The following is a 13,758-nucleotide window of genomic DNA, read 5'->3' as shown; positions in this document are numbered from 1 at the left end:
TGGCCATAATGTTAGGAGAACACCATTCAACCCTGTACATTACATTTTTGAAAAAAAAGGTAATTTTATATTCTTTTTTTTTTTTTTTTTTTAATTTTGCTTAAGTAATCTCTACCCCCAATGTGAGGCTCAAACTCACAACTCCAGGATCAAGAGTCAGATGCTCTACTGATTGAACCAGCCAGGCACCCCTGCATTCTTTTTAAATAATAATTCTTTTTTACTGGGATATGTGCACCTGGTGGGCCTGTACTGCTTCTCCAGCCTCGGAATCAGATGGCTAGTCTCCGAGTTCCTATTCCACATCAATTCTCTTGCAGTACTTACGCAGATACTGCAGAAAACCCAGCTTTGCAAAAATACAGCATCGTCAAAAGTTGAAACTCAACTGCCTTGAGCTAGTAGTTCACAGAATATGGTGTCTGATGGATGAGTATTGCTGTTTCCCTCAAAACTTAAAGATATCCCTGGGAATTTTAAAATACTACAAAGGTGCCTCTGGACTCAATTTGGGAACCACAGAACCAAGCCAAAAGCATCACCCTGAGGACAGAGGTTGCGTGCTTTAGGAACAGAAGTAGCCGCCATCCGAGCGAGCTCATGCTGGTGGTTCCTTGGGTGGAGGTTTGGGGTGATTGTTTTGGAAGTGGCTGCACCCTGAGCCCAGTCCCACTTGAGGGTCCTGCCAGTGTCTGAGTGACACCTTGACCTAGGCCAACCGCTTAGCCATCCCCAATACTGAGGGCTCAAAACCCCAGGTATCCCTCCCTCTTGGTCTGAAAAAACACCACAGCTAGGCCCCACACTGCCTACTTCAGCAAAGGAAGCCTCTTCGGATTGAATTCAGGACCTCTCACATCTAAAACAAGAAAAACATCCTTAGGCCAAAAAAAAAGTGCCTTTGGTTGGTGATCCTTGGTGGCTCTAACTTCTCTCCTTCACTTGTCTGACATACTAACTCAATATCCCTTCGTGGGTGAGACAGGGCTTGGCCAGGGAGGAGTGTGCCGTCATATCTGCAGTCTGGGATGCTTGTTTTAAGCAAGCATCTGGATCTTGTTTTAAGACCAATCCTCTGGAGATGCTCCCAGTGCTGGGCACCCTGTGCCCAGCAGCTTCCCTCCACCCCAGAACACTGGGATCTGCTGTCAAGGGAAACATCATCTGTCTTTCCTCCCCTGCCCATGCTCCATGCCAAATGGTGGGGATGAGGGTAGGGATGGGGAGGGGAGGACACAGGAACAGTCTAAGCAGAGGGCAAGTGCAGGTCCAGGCCTGCTCTGCAGACTGGAAGGTGTTTTAATCCTCGTCATGTGTAATGATGGGTCTCTGGGTCCCTGTTCCTTCCTGGCCTTGGGTGGACTTTGGCCCCCTTAGGGGGCAACAACCTGACCATCTGGAAAAGAAAAAGAAGGGCTCATCCAGGATTTGAACCCGGGACCTCTCGCACCCCAAGTGAGAACCTTACCCCTAGACCAAAGATCCAAACTGACCCCATTCTCTCTTTTTGATTCTGTCCACTTGCTTTCCCCTGGCCCAGGGGCAGCAGTGTGTCAGATTCGGCTCACCTTCCAGAAGAGAGCTAGGTTCGATACTGCCAGGCCCAGAGTCCCAAGGATCAGTTTTCTCCAGAGCCTCTGTCACCAGGACCTCCCTCCAGGGCCGAGGCTCAGGAACTTGGGCCGCCTTGGAGCTGGGGGCGAGGGGGCTCCAGGACCGCGTGGAGGTTCCCTGGGGGACTCAAACCGGAGACTAGGGCGGTCCCGCCCTCCCATCGGGGAAGCCCGGGCTGTGAGCCTCGCGCCAAAGCCGTGTCTCCTCTGCTCACAGAAAGGGGGACTAGGGTCCGGGGCAGACTCAGAGGCTCCTGGCTTCGGCCAAGCCCGTCCTCTTGTGGGCTCAGCCCCCAAAGCCCCTGCGCGGCTCTGGGTCCCCCGAAATCCCTTTCTTTGTCCCGGCGCTGGGCACAGTCCAGCAACCCTCCCCCCGCAGTGGCATCCCTGGCTGGATGGTTGCGTGGGGCCTCGAGGCGCCGCGCTCGTTTTCCCTCATGGATGGGCGGTCTTCTGGAAACCGACTGGAAAGGAAGAGGTGGCTTGCGCAGTAACACCCCCCCCCCCCGCCCCGGGGCACTGGGGGCCTCCCCTGCAGCAGGTCCTCTGGGTCTTCCTGGTTCACACCCCACTGTCCGCCCCAAAGCCAGGCGTGGGGTGGGGTGGAGGGTATGCGGAATGGGGATAGGGGGAGGAGACGTTGAGAGTTTGAAAGTAAGACTCCTCCTGGATTTAGACCCAGAGGCCCAGGGGGACTCATACTCTAGGGACCACTATAGAGAAGGGCACCTTGTTCCACTTACCTCTAGTGACTTTGATCTCCACTACCCTGTCCTCCCAGTCTGCAAGAGGGTGCAGAGCTTCCCGAGTCCCACCTGAGGGGTGGACGGTTGTGGGGAAGCCTTGGTTCCATCCCAGAGCTGGGAGGGAAGAAGGCGCTTTAGCACAGCCCTCACCAGTGTGCGGGATCCTGGACAAAGGGATCGTGGGGTTTCGGGGACTCGGTGCCACCCAGGAACCGGCTTCCCAGTGCCGCCGGGCCCCTGGACCTCCTTCTGTTGTCCCTCTGGGTCAGCGTGCCCCCTTTCATGCCCATGTCCCAGAATTTCAGGCCAGGTGGTCCCACCCCCTCGCAGCTTTCAATCCTGAGGTTCTCAGACGGTTTCAGGCAGGGGGAATCCTATTGGAAACAGTACTGATCATGGGGAAGTTCAGTGGGAGAGAGGGCTTCTTGCCCCAGCACTGCCCACCTTTCCCTTTGAAGGAGAAAAAAAGGTACTGTGCCCGACTAGCTCAGTCGGTAGAGCATGAGACTCTTAATCTCAGGGTCGTGGGTTCGAGCCCCATGTTGGGCGCATAGCTTTTTACAAGCCCAGGTGAATAGAATTAATGTTTTCAGGTGCTCAGGCCTTAACCTTAAGGCAAGCAGTTAGCACAACTCAGATATCAGGGCCTAATTCCGGGGGGACCCAAAGACCAAATCCCTGTGCTGGACCTGCAGCTGCCAGGGAAGACCCATAGCCTGGGACCAGGAGAAGGTGAGGCATTCGAGTTGCTCAGGAAGGGGTCTGAATCTAGTCCCCTCCACACAGATTGTGGACCTGAGTTGCTTTTGTATTATGGGATTTTAGTGTGTTTCTAGTCCATGGATGCGCAGCACAAGTAGCATAGCTCTGGGGAGTCGTTCCTGCAATTCAGGGTTCTCACACAGCACACTCACATGCCCTCTACCGCCGCCGCCCCCCCCACCACGGGTGAGCATATTTCCTATTTTGAGGAGACTAGGACTGCCCAATTGCCTGGTCCCCTGGAGTGGATGTGGTCCTTGGATCTGACTCCTTGGACCTTCCCGGAGTGGGTGCAGATGTGAATTAAATATAAAGGAGTGAAATCCCTTGCCTCCTGGTTCTGGGCTTCTGAGTTCATTAGAGATGCACAGACTGCAATTCTCCCCTCTCCCCAGTTCCCTCACAAGTGCAAGGAATTCAGTCCTGTGAAAATTACCTTGAGTTTCAATCACAGACCAAGGACAGCTTGCCAGGTCCCAACGCAGTCTTTCCCAGCTGGGATCAGGGGCAGGGCTCTGGTTTTTCCCAGGTGGTGGGGATGGGATGGAGAGAAGGGGAGGGGCTGGAAGCATGGGGGACACACCAACCCTTATGCTCAGGGTCATATAACAGAATTCACAGGCAGGGGCAATCAGATTTTTTGCCCCCATGAGGGTCTGTCTGATCATCCCTAGACTCTGAGAAGAAACCTGGAGCCCTTCCATAGCACAAGTTTCAAAACTTCCTCCCCCATTCCAGGAGACCCAGTCCTAGGGTGGCAGGTGTCCAAGGTGGCTGGGCAGCTGGGAAGTTCAGAGAAGGGAGAAGGGCTCCATTCACCTGAAGCTGGGTCAACATGGAGAGAACATCTCCAATCTGCTCCAGTCCCCAGCTAACTCAGGGAGCAGAGCACTGAACTCTTGATCTGCCTTTGACAGAAAGATCAGGGCTCTAGAAGCCAAAGTGGAGCTTCATCATAACCTCCTTGCTGTTGGGTGGTGGCCCTTGCCATAGCACCTGGGCTGTGGAGAGCCAGATGTTTCCATGTGCATGAATGCAACTGATGCAGGTTGGACCCAGAGGGGGTCTCACAGGACCAGCCAAGAGGGTCCTTGGCTTCGTGCAGCATAGAAACCAAACGTGAGCAGAGAGGAAGTGAGAGCAGAGTTTGTTGAAGACATAGAGTAGATATGGACAGAATGTCTGGTAGACAGAAGGGAAAGAAGAGTGAGTCTTGTCTTTGCTTGGGGCCTAGGGTTTTATTGAGGTGGTTCCATGCATGTGTCTTCTCAGGCATCCAGGAACACAGAGGAGTGTTTAAAGGTTCCCCGTAAGTCGCTTATGCCCTGAAGCCGGGGGTCTTGATGAGTCAGTGGTCTTGGAAAACATTCATGACGACTCCCCTTGGGGCACAGTTTCACTCCTTAGATGTTATCTGTTGTGCTGGAAGACTCCAAAGAAATAATTAACTCCTTGACCTTTACAAGGAGAACATACATTATCTGTCTTATAAGGTGTGTGTAAGGCAGAGGTGTAGGTCCTATCGAGAATAGAAACAGGAAAAAGAGTGAAAAAAAGTGGTTTTTCATGGGGTTCCTTTAGTTTCTCTGTCTCACAGCCATCCAGGTGGCATTCCCAGTCCTCTAAAATACCTGATGGAGCCCTAACCAGCCAAGGTATGACCTTGGAGCAGGATTCAAACCTAGATCTCAGGGGCTTTAGAGTGGATCTGGGTCCATATCCCAGGAGAGGCAGGGGTGGAGGTGCAGAGACAGAGGAGGGAGGGCCGGAGGCTGGGACAACTGGCTCTGGGTACTGCACCAGCCCCACATCCTGATGGAAAGCCTCTAGTCAGTTTGTGAAACTGTGCTCCAAAGGATTAATGACGGTAAAACTATTACCAGCAAGACTCCCAGTGACAGCCAGGAGCTCCGGCCAGCCTAGACCAGTTTGAGCTCCACCACTGACTCACACCTGTGCAGATGGACCATGGAGTATATGGCAGTGACCTTTACCTCATTATAATGTGACACTCTCCCCCCTCCCAGGAGGAGCACAAGCTTCATTAGCATAACATAGGACATAGTATAGGCATGTTTTCTAAGTACACCTACACAACCTTATGCCTGTCCTCCTCTACATGCCTACACGAGGGAACAAAACTCCTCTTTCTGAATATTCATCCTAACCCTAAATAAAAGAAACCCACCCACCCCTACTTGGGGAGTCACGGCTTAAGAAATTATTCCCCATGATCTCCTTATTTGCTGCAAATAGTTTCCTTTGTGTGACAACTCCTGATAGTGTAGGGTCTACCTGTAAGTCACCAAGGAGCAAAGTCACGTGACCCTGTGTCACGGGAGCACCTGGGGAATGGAACTGGGAGTCACTTGTGTCCTTGGCCTCTGAGAGTTGCAGAGCCAGGATTGAGCTGGGGGCCAATGCACCCTCTTCTGGCTCAAATTAGCCAGCCTGGGCATTTCCCAGGGAGAAAGGTCCACCACTTCCCCAGCGTGATTGTCCCCACTTCTTTTAAAAAGATTGGAGCAGTAAAATAAGGGTGAGCTGGATTTATTCCAGGAATGCAAGGTTGGTTTTATGTTCAAGAAAGTCTGTCAAAGTAGTCAATCATATTGATGGACTGAAAAAGAAAAGTCACATGATCTTGATAAATGTTTGTAAAAACACTTGATGCAATTCACACCTGTATTATCACACCTGGTTTTTATTTTCTGTATTCTATGATTTGACATCTGGGGGGGGGGGGACTTGCTAGCTGAGGAGACTGCCCCTGCTCCCCAGCTAGCTAATCCCTAGAGATAGTAAACAATTTGCCTGCTAATAGGCCTTTCAGATGCAAACCAACCAATTCTGAGTCCATACGCCCACCCACCTACCTCCTTACCTGACACACCAACCCGTATTTCCCCTGCCCTAAATCACCCAGGGTCAGACACCAGACAACTAGGGACAGCCACTATGTCCCATATCCCACCGAATTATTCAATCTAGCCAATCCTAAACTGTTTACCCTGCCTTGACTTGCCTTTCCCACGGAAACAATTTGCTCAGAACTGCGGAAGGCCCCCAAGGGGGTCGTCACCAACCCCCTGGGGCTTGGGGATCAATAAGGGAGAACCAGAACCTGCTACAGGCGGGCACTTCCTTCCCCTGCGCCCAGACTGGCAGCCCTGGAGCTGGGCGCATAACATGGAACCATCATCTCTTCCTTCCCCTTTCCTCCTCAAGAGATTCGAGGGCACACACCTACTTGATGCAAGTCGCCTTCCTCTGGTCTGCTCCCCAGCCACCATCCACAGTCCCCACAGCCCGCACCGCCTGAGGCCTCAGGATCCCCTGCAGAGCGAGTGCTCTTTCAGCTCGGGGCCTCCGGTTCATCCAAGCCCCTCGTCTTCCCCTCCCCTACAATATGCTCCCCACTCCCCTGGGGGCAGGAATCGATCCGGCTCCGGGGATCCATCATCCTGGGACTGGGCTGCTCTGCCTCTGCCCACCTAGGTCCACGGGGTCTCCCCACGGTCACCCCAACGCTCAGCCCCACGCCTGGCTTCCAGGAGCCGCTCAGCATACCCTGGAATGAACCGGGGCCACGCGCGATACAAACAGTTGTGGGGGAAGCATTAGTAGGTGCTGTCGTGCGCGAGGCTCGTTGGTCTAGGGGTATGATTCTCGCTTCGGGTGCGAGAGGTCCCGGGTTCAAATCCCGGACGAGCCCACGGCATGCATCCCAGCTCTCTACTATTATTTTACACGGGAACATCGAGTTCAGGATGGGCTCTCAACCCACCTGGCGTATTGCGCTCCGCTTCGAGCCCATCCTGGGGACCAGACGGGGACAGACCGCTTGCTGCGTACGGGCTGTTTTGTGGGGAGCGGCGGGGCTTCGGGGTACAGACTGGCCCCTTCGGGTACGGAGGGGCCACAGTGAACTTCGCGCTCAGCCCGCCTGCGTGTGCCGCAGGAGCATGCCAGCCCGCGCCCAGCTCCTCTCCACTCTGTGTCCGCGACGGCGTTCCCCGCGCTGGACACCTGTTTCCTCCCGCCCTTCCGGCTGAGATGTGCTGCTCTAAGTGTAAAATGCACGTCGGGTTTTGAAGACGCGTTCCCAGAAAAGTAAGCTATCTTACTACGTGTTGAAATGATATTTTGGATATACTGGGTTATATAAAATATATGATTACCATTAATTTTACCTGTTTCTTTTTACTTATTGTTATTATTTTTTAATGTGCTACTAGAAAATTTTAATTGGAAGATGCGGCTCCTATTTGTGGCCTGCAATAATGCCCCGCGCTGAGCCAGAGGCATGACTCTGGTGTGGGGGATAGAGGTCCTGGGTCCAAATGCTGACTGAGCTCATGATTGTTCCTTCCGGTTTAGGGACCACAGCACGGGGGAGGAGGGGGGTGTGGCATCCTCCCAGCCGGATTCTGGGCTCTGGACAAGACGCTTAGCCATGCAGCCTTACTTTCACCAACTGCTAATCAGGGACAGTTCTGATTCAGAAGGATTTATTTAAAAGATGGTCCTTTCTGCCACTGATTTGTAGTGCAAACTTTTTCACAAATCAAGAGTCTGGGTATATGTTGTTTTAATACTTCACTGCTTTGTTCCATGGTTCGTTTACCCTTGTGCCCAAACCAGTTTAGCTTTGTGGGTAAGTCTTGATATCCAGGAGTGTTAGTCTCTTAAATTTATTTTGGTTATTATTGGCCCTTGGCAATTCCTTGTAAGTGTGAGAATCAGCTTGTCTGTTTACACAAAAATAGCGATTGGGATTTTGATTGGTATAGCATTGATTCTGTAGATCAGTTCTGGGTGATTTGACATCATTACTATATTGAGGCTTTCAAGTCATAAACGTGATGTATATCTTCTTTATTAAGGTCTTCTTTAACTTATAATAGTGTTTTATATTTTTCTGAGATAGGTTTTGTACATCTTTCATTAGAATTTTTGCTAGGTATTTGATGTTGTTGATACTATTGTGAATTATATCACTTTGGATATACTTTTCTAATTTTTGCAGATATATGAAAATACAATCAGTTTTTATGTATTAATCTTGGACTCAGTGACATTGTGAAACTCACATATTAATTCTAATCTATAGAATTTTCTATATATTCAGGCATGTCACCTGTGAATAATGGCAGTATTACTTAATTACTTCCCATCCTTAGCTATACCTTTTAATTACTTATCTTATTGCACTAACTAGAACCTCCATATATATATATTTTAAGATTATTTATTTATTTATTTGACAGAGAGAGAGATAGCGAGAGCGGGAACACAAGCAGGGGCAGTGGGAGAGGGAGAAGCAGGCTCCCGGCCGAGCAGGGAGCCCTATGTGGGGCTTGATCCCAGGACCCCAGGATCATGACCTGAGCCGAAGGCAGACGCTGAATGACTGAGCCACCCAGGGGCCCCTAGAACCTCCATATGTTTGCTACCTTTTATTTTAATAGTTACCACTTGACAGTTACTGTTGCTGGGTAACACTGCCAAACTTAATGGTATAAAACAATATGTTTGGGGGCACTTGGGTGGCTCGGTCTTGAGCGTCAGACTCTTGCTTTGCTTGGGTGGTGATCTCAGGGTCCTGGGATGGAGCCCTGCCTCTGGCTCTCTGCTCTGCAGGGTCTCTGCGGGAGATTGTTTCCCTCTCTCTCCCTCCCTCTCTGCTCCTCACCCTGCTCTCTGTCTCAGTCTCTCTCTCTAAGGTAAATGGGTAAAATCTTTAAATAAAATAAAATAAAACAATATGTTTTTATGCTTATGGATTCTTTGGGTCAGGAATTCAACAGGGAATAGCAGATATAATCTATACCTGTTAAATTGGAGTTTATCTGGGAAAACTTGAAGTCTGATAGCATCTGTGGACTCCTTTACTCACATGGCTGTCGTGTGAACAGCTCAGCTGGGACTGTGGAATGGAGCATCTACACATGATTTCTACATGTGGCTTGGACTTCCTCATAGCACGGAAGCTCCAGGCTAACTGAATTTCTTACCTAACAACTTTGGAACTCCCACATGCTTGTTCTACTGAACAAGATGGGACTTGTGTCTCTCTTTAGGACCCAACCTTGGCACCTCTACAGTTTCACTTCTGCTATATATTTTTTGGGGGAAGAAATCACTGAGATTCAAGGGGAAGCGATACAGACCTCACCTCTCAGGGGAAAGAGTGGCAAAGAATTTGTGGTCGTGAAAAAAAACAGCTTTATTAAGCATAGGTGATATGTAACAGACTGTACACACTTAAAGTGGACAGTTTCATAAGTTTTGACATTTGTGTACACCCAAGCCATTACCACAGTCAAGGTAATGAGCATATTCATCACCTCTAAAAGTTTTTTATGGCTCTTTATCTCCCCTCCTACCTCTCAACACTAGTTTGCTGAAGTGTTTTTTTTTTTTTATTTGTTTGTTTAATTAGGAAAGGACATTGGGTTTGTCAAATGCTTTTACTGCATGTATTGAGATGATCATATGGTCTTTCTTTTTTTAGTCATTAAATGTACATTGATTTTTACATGTAAACATTCTAGATTGTTTTTGTTTTTTTTAATGTCAGAACTTTTTTTTTTTTTTTTAAGATTTTATTTATTTATTTGAGAGAGAGAATGAGATAGAGCATGAGAGGGGGGAGGGTCAGAGGGAGAAGCAGACTCCCTGCTGAGCAGGGAGCCCGATGCGGGACTCGATCCCAGGACTCCAGGATCATGACCTGAGCCGAAGGCAGTCGCTTAACCAACTGAGCCACCCAGGCGCCCTAATGTCAGAACTTTAAAGATTTTGCTCCTCTGTCTCCTAGCTTACATTATTTCTGAGGAGAAATCTGCTTTTATTCTTACCATTGTTCCTCTGTAAATAATGTATCTCATTTCTCTGGCTGCTTTTAAGATTTTTCTCTTTATCACTCACTTTAAGCAATTTGATTGTGATATGCCATGGTGTAGTTCCCTTTGTATTTCTTGTGCGTGAGGTTTGTTCAGTTTTTTGGAGGTGTGTGTGTCTGTGGATTTATAGTTTTAGTCAAATTTGGAAATGTTTGTTATTATTTTTTCAAATATTTTTCTGTCTATCCCATTTAAATGTAGTCCAATTATGCACATCAGGCCACTTGAAATTGTCCCACAGCTCACTGATCTTTTGTTTCCAGTCTTTCCTCTCTGTGGATTTTATTTTATTTTTTTTTATTTTTTATTTTATTTTTTTAAAGATTTTATTTATTTATTTGAGAGAGAGAGAATGAGAGAGAGCGAGTACATGAGAGGGGGGAGGGTCAGAGGGAGAAACAGACTCCCTGCCGAGCAGGGAGCCCGATGCGGGACTCGATCCAGGGACTCCAGGATCATGACCTGAGCCGAAGGCAGTCGCTTAACCAACTGAGCCACCCAGGCGCCCTCTCTGTGGATTTTATTTTAATAATTTCTATTGCTATGCCTTCAAGTTCACTAATCTTTTCTTTTACCATGTCTAATCTGCCACTAATCTCATCCAGTGTACTTTTTACCTCAAATGTTATAGTTTATTTATAGAGGTTAATTTGGCTATTTTTTGTTTATATCTTCCACATCTCTACTTAACATATTCAATGTTTTCTCTAGCTTCTTGGATATAGAAATGTATTAATATCCTTGTCTACTAATTCTATCATCTGCTTCATTTCTGAGTAGTGACGATTTTCTCCTGACTATGGGTATATTTTCCTGCTTCTTTTCATGTATGCTAATTTTTCATTGAATGCCAGATGTTTATAATCTTACTTTGTTGGGTGCTGGACATTTTTGTATTCCTATACATGTTCTTGAGCATTTTTCTAGGATGTGGTTAGATTCCTTAGAAATGGTTTTATCTTTTGAGGGCTTGTTTTTATGTATTTTTTAAGACTTTATTTTATTTTTTTAAATTAATTTTATTTATTTATTTATTTATTTATTTATTTATTTATTTAAGCAATCTCTACACCCAACATGGGGCTGGAACTCATAACCCTGAGATCAAGAGTCACATGCTCCCTGGACTGAGTCAGCCAGGTTCCCCTAAGGTCTTGCTTTTAAACTTGGGTAGATAGAACCAGGGCTTGGCCTAGGAGAGGGTTTCTCTTTGTTTCATAGACTGTCCAGGAATGAAAAACACAGCAAGCAGGGGCCCAGACACTCAGTATTGGGGTCCACAAAGGGCAGGTGTTCTCAGCAGCCATAAACACAATTGGTCCCTAGTTAGGCTTTGCTGAGGGCTAAGCAACAGATTTGAGTCTGACTCTGGGACTTTGCTTTTCTAGAGAGAGTGAAGCTGAGGCTCCTCCTTGACTTAAAGAACCACAGAAAAGTTCCCAGTGCCTGGCTAGCTTACTCCGTAGACTACAAAGCTCTCTCCCAGTCTGCATTTGGAGCTCCATGCTGGCCTTTTTCCTGGGCTCATTGGCCACTGCCCATCCCATTTTCCCCAACCTCAGAAAGGGTTCTCAGTTCCAAGCACCCACATAAAGATCTGCATCATCAATATTTGGCCCATTTATTGCTCAGAGTGCTAGGGAATCTCTGAGAAAATCAGCTAATGGAAGAAGCCGACGCCCCTCCCCCCAGTTCCTTTCCGGGTTCAGATGCCCGCTGTGACTAGAGGACCTAATTGAGAGCCACCAAGAGTGGTGCTGTCTATATTATATTCTGGGAGGATGCAAACCCCTGCCAATTCTTTTGTGGCGGTCCTGCAGCTAGTGCAGTCCCGAGAACGATCGATCGTGCACCCTCTCCCGGCTCAGATTTCTCAAAATGTAGACTTTGTTCAGGGTAAAATGAACCAAGGGCAGAGGCCCAGTGTGGGCGTCTCTGGCCTTGGCCAGCTGTGAGGGTCTTTGCCCGTGTGGAGGGGAAAACAGAAGACCCTCACTCTCCAGGTACATACAAGTGTTGGATCCAGCAGTTCACAGAAGCACCGAATCTGAGGTGTCGGCATCCGCAATTGGGGGATTGATTAACTTTAAAATCGGTTGATCAGCAGCTGCATCCCTGAAAGTCTGATGTCCAAGGTGGGGCTCAATTTTACAGTCTTTTTTTTTTTTTTTAATTTTTATTTATTTATTTGACAGAGAGAGACACAGCGAGAGAGGGAACACAAGCAGGGGGAGTGGGGGAGGGAGAAGGAGGCTTCCCGAGGAGCAGGGAGCCCGATGCTGGGCTTGTTCCCAGGACCCTGGGATCATGACCTGAGCCGAAGGCAGACGCTTAACGACTGAGCCACCCAGGCGCCCCTCTACAGTTTTGAAACGAAGGGTTTTTCTGAGCTAGCCAGGAAACTTCAGCAACCCCCCACCTAATGAGAGGACTTCGGGAGGCGCCAGAAAGTTCAGGGCGAGTCAGGCCTTGAGGGAGGCGTGGCCCGTCCTGGAATCTACCCCTCCAGGTACAGAGGGCCTCAGTACAGCCGAAAGGTCTGGGGTTGCGGACAGGTGGCCCCACGACCTCCTATCCCGCTCCTCCCCCAATCCCATCATCCCAGACAAGGGGCGAGGAAATCTGCTACCACCGGGGGCTGGTAGGGACAAAGATGAGTGGGGCCTGGCCCGGGGCTGTCGGGGAGTGCGGGTGTGCGTGTGTGTGTCTGGGGGGGGGGGGCGGGGCTCCAAAAAGGGTTGCGGCTCGCATTGACGTTCGGGCGGTAGCCCCGGATCCACTCCACGGATGGGCTCCGTGGCTGGTATGTGGCCGAATTGGTCCCCAGGCCTGAGGGAGGGAAAGACAAAGGCTCCCCCACCCTCGAACTTGATTCGAATAGGTCATTAACTGGACACTAATTGTGAGTTCCAGCGTTCTGATTTCTGTCAGGAAGACTCACTCCATGCTTCTTCTGACATATCAGAGGTCAAATCATGTTCCCGCTTGCTCCTTGTCACCACCAGGGTCCAGCCCTGCAGTGGACACCTGCAATTTCGGGACTTCTGCATCCTCGGGGCCACACCCCACCCCACCGGTGAGACTTAGGAACACAGCTCTGCTGAGGGACACTAGAGCCTGGTCCTGGTCCAACAGGCAAGGCTGTTGGTGGAAGAATTTTCCTCGGGGTCCAGTTGTCATGTTTCTCAATGAAGAGAGCCACCAGTGGTGGATCCTCCTCCTCTAAGGAGCTGTGGGGTTTTGGGGAAGGGAGTCTAGGATTCGCTCTTCGGATTGTTATTCTGGGACCCCAAGGGCTCAGAATTTGAAGGTATGTGTGACTGTCCTAGATGTTTCTTTCTTGAATTTGGGCCCAGATTGGGACGAAGATCTGCCAGGTATTGTCCATGGGTCTTTCTCTGCTCTCCATTAACTCTGTTCCTGCCCCCCCCAAACCTCCAAAGTGCTAGAAAAGCCACCCCCCCATACAGGTTCCAGGGATTAGGACCCACTCCTCACCCCTTTACCAGGAAGCCAGAGGAATTAAACCAAAGGGCTAATGGGTGGTGGCCCAGAGAAAAGTTCAGCCCTCGGGGCTCCTGGGTGGCTCAGTCGGTTAAGCGGCTGCCTTCGGCTCAGGTCATGATCCCTGGGTCCTGGGATCGAGCCCCACGTCCGGCTCCCTGCTCAGTGGAGAGCCTGCTTCTCCCTCTCTCTCTGCCTGCTGCTCTGCCTACTTGTGCTTTCTCT

General features: G+C 49.4%; 2 non-coding genes across 2 annotated transcripts; both read left to right on the top strand.

Moving 5' to 3' along the window:
• Positions 1-2,835: 2,835 nt before the first annotated feature.
• TRNAK-CUU lies at positions 2,836-2,908 on the top strand. Its single transcript has one exon. It is a non-coding gene; the product is annotated as a tRNA-Lys (tRNA).
• A 3,856-nt stretch (positions 2,909-6,764) lies between these two features.
• Positions 6,765-6,836, top strand: TRNAP-CGG. Its single transcript has one exon. It is a non-coding gene; the product is annotated as a tRNA-Pro (tRNA).
• The last annotated feature ends 6,922 nt before the right edge of the window (positions 6,837-13,758 follow it).

The sequence above is a fragment of the Phoca vitulina genome, unplaced genomic scaffold, assembly GCF_004348235.1.
Source record: "Phoca vitulina isolate PV1807 unplaced genomic scaffold, GSC_HSeal_1.0 scaffold33, whole genome shotgun sequence".
In the NCBI taxonomy this organism is placed as follows: Eukaryota; Metazoa; Chordata; class Mammalia; order Carnivora; family Phocidae; genus Phoca; species Phoca vitulina.
The sequence above is the reverse complement of the archived record's forward strand: the minus strand, read 5'-3'. Positions and strand labels throughout refer to the sequence as shown.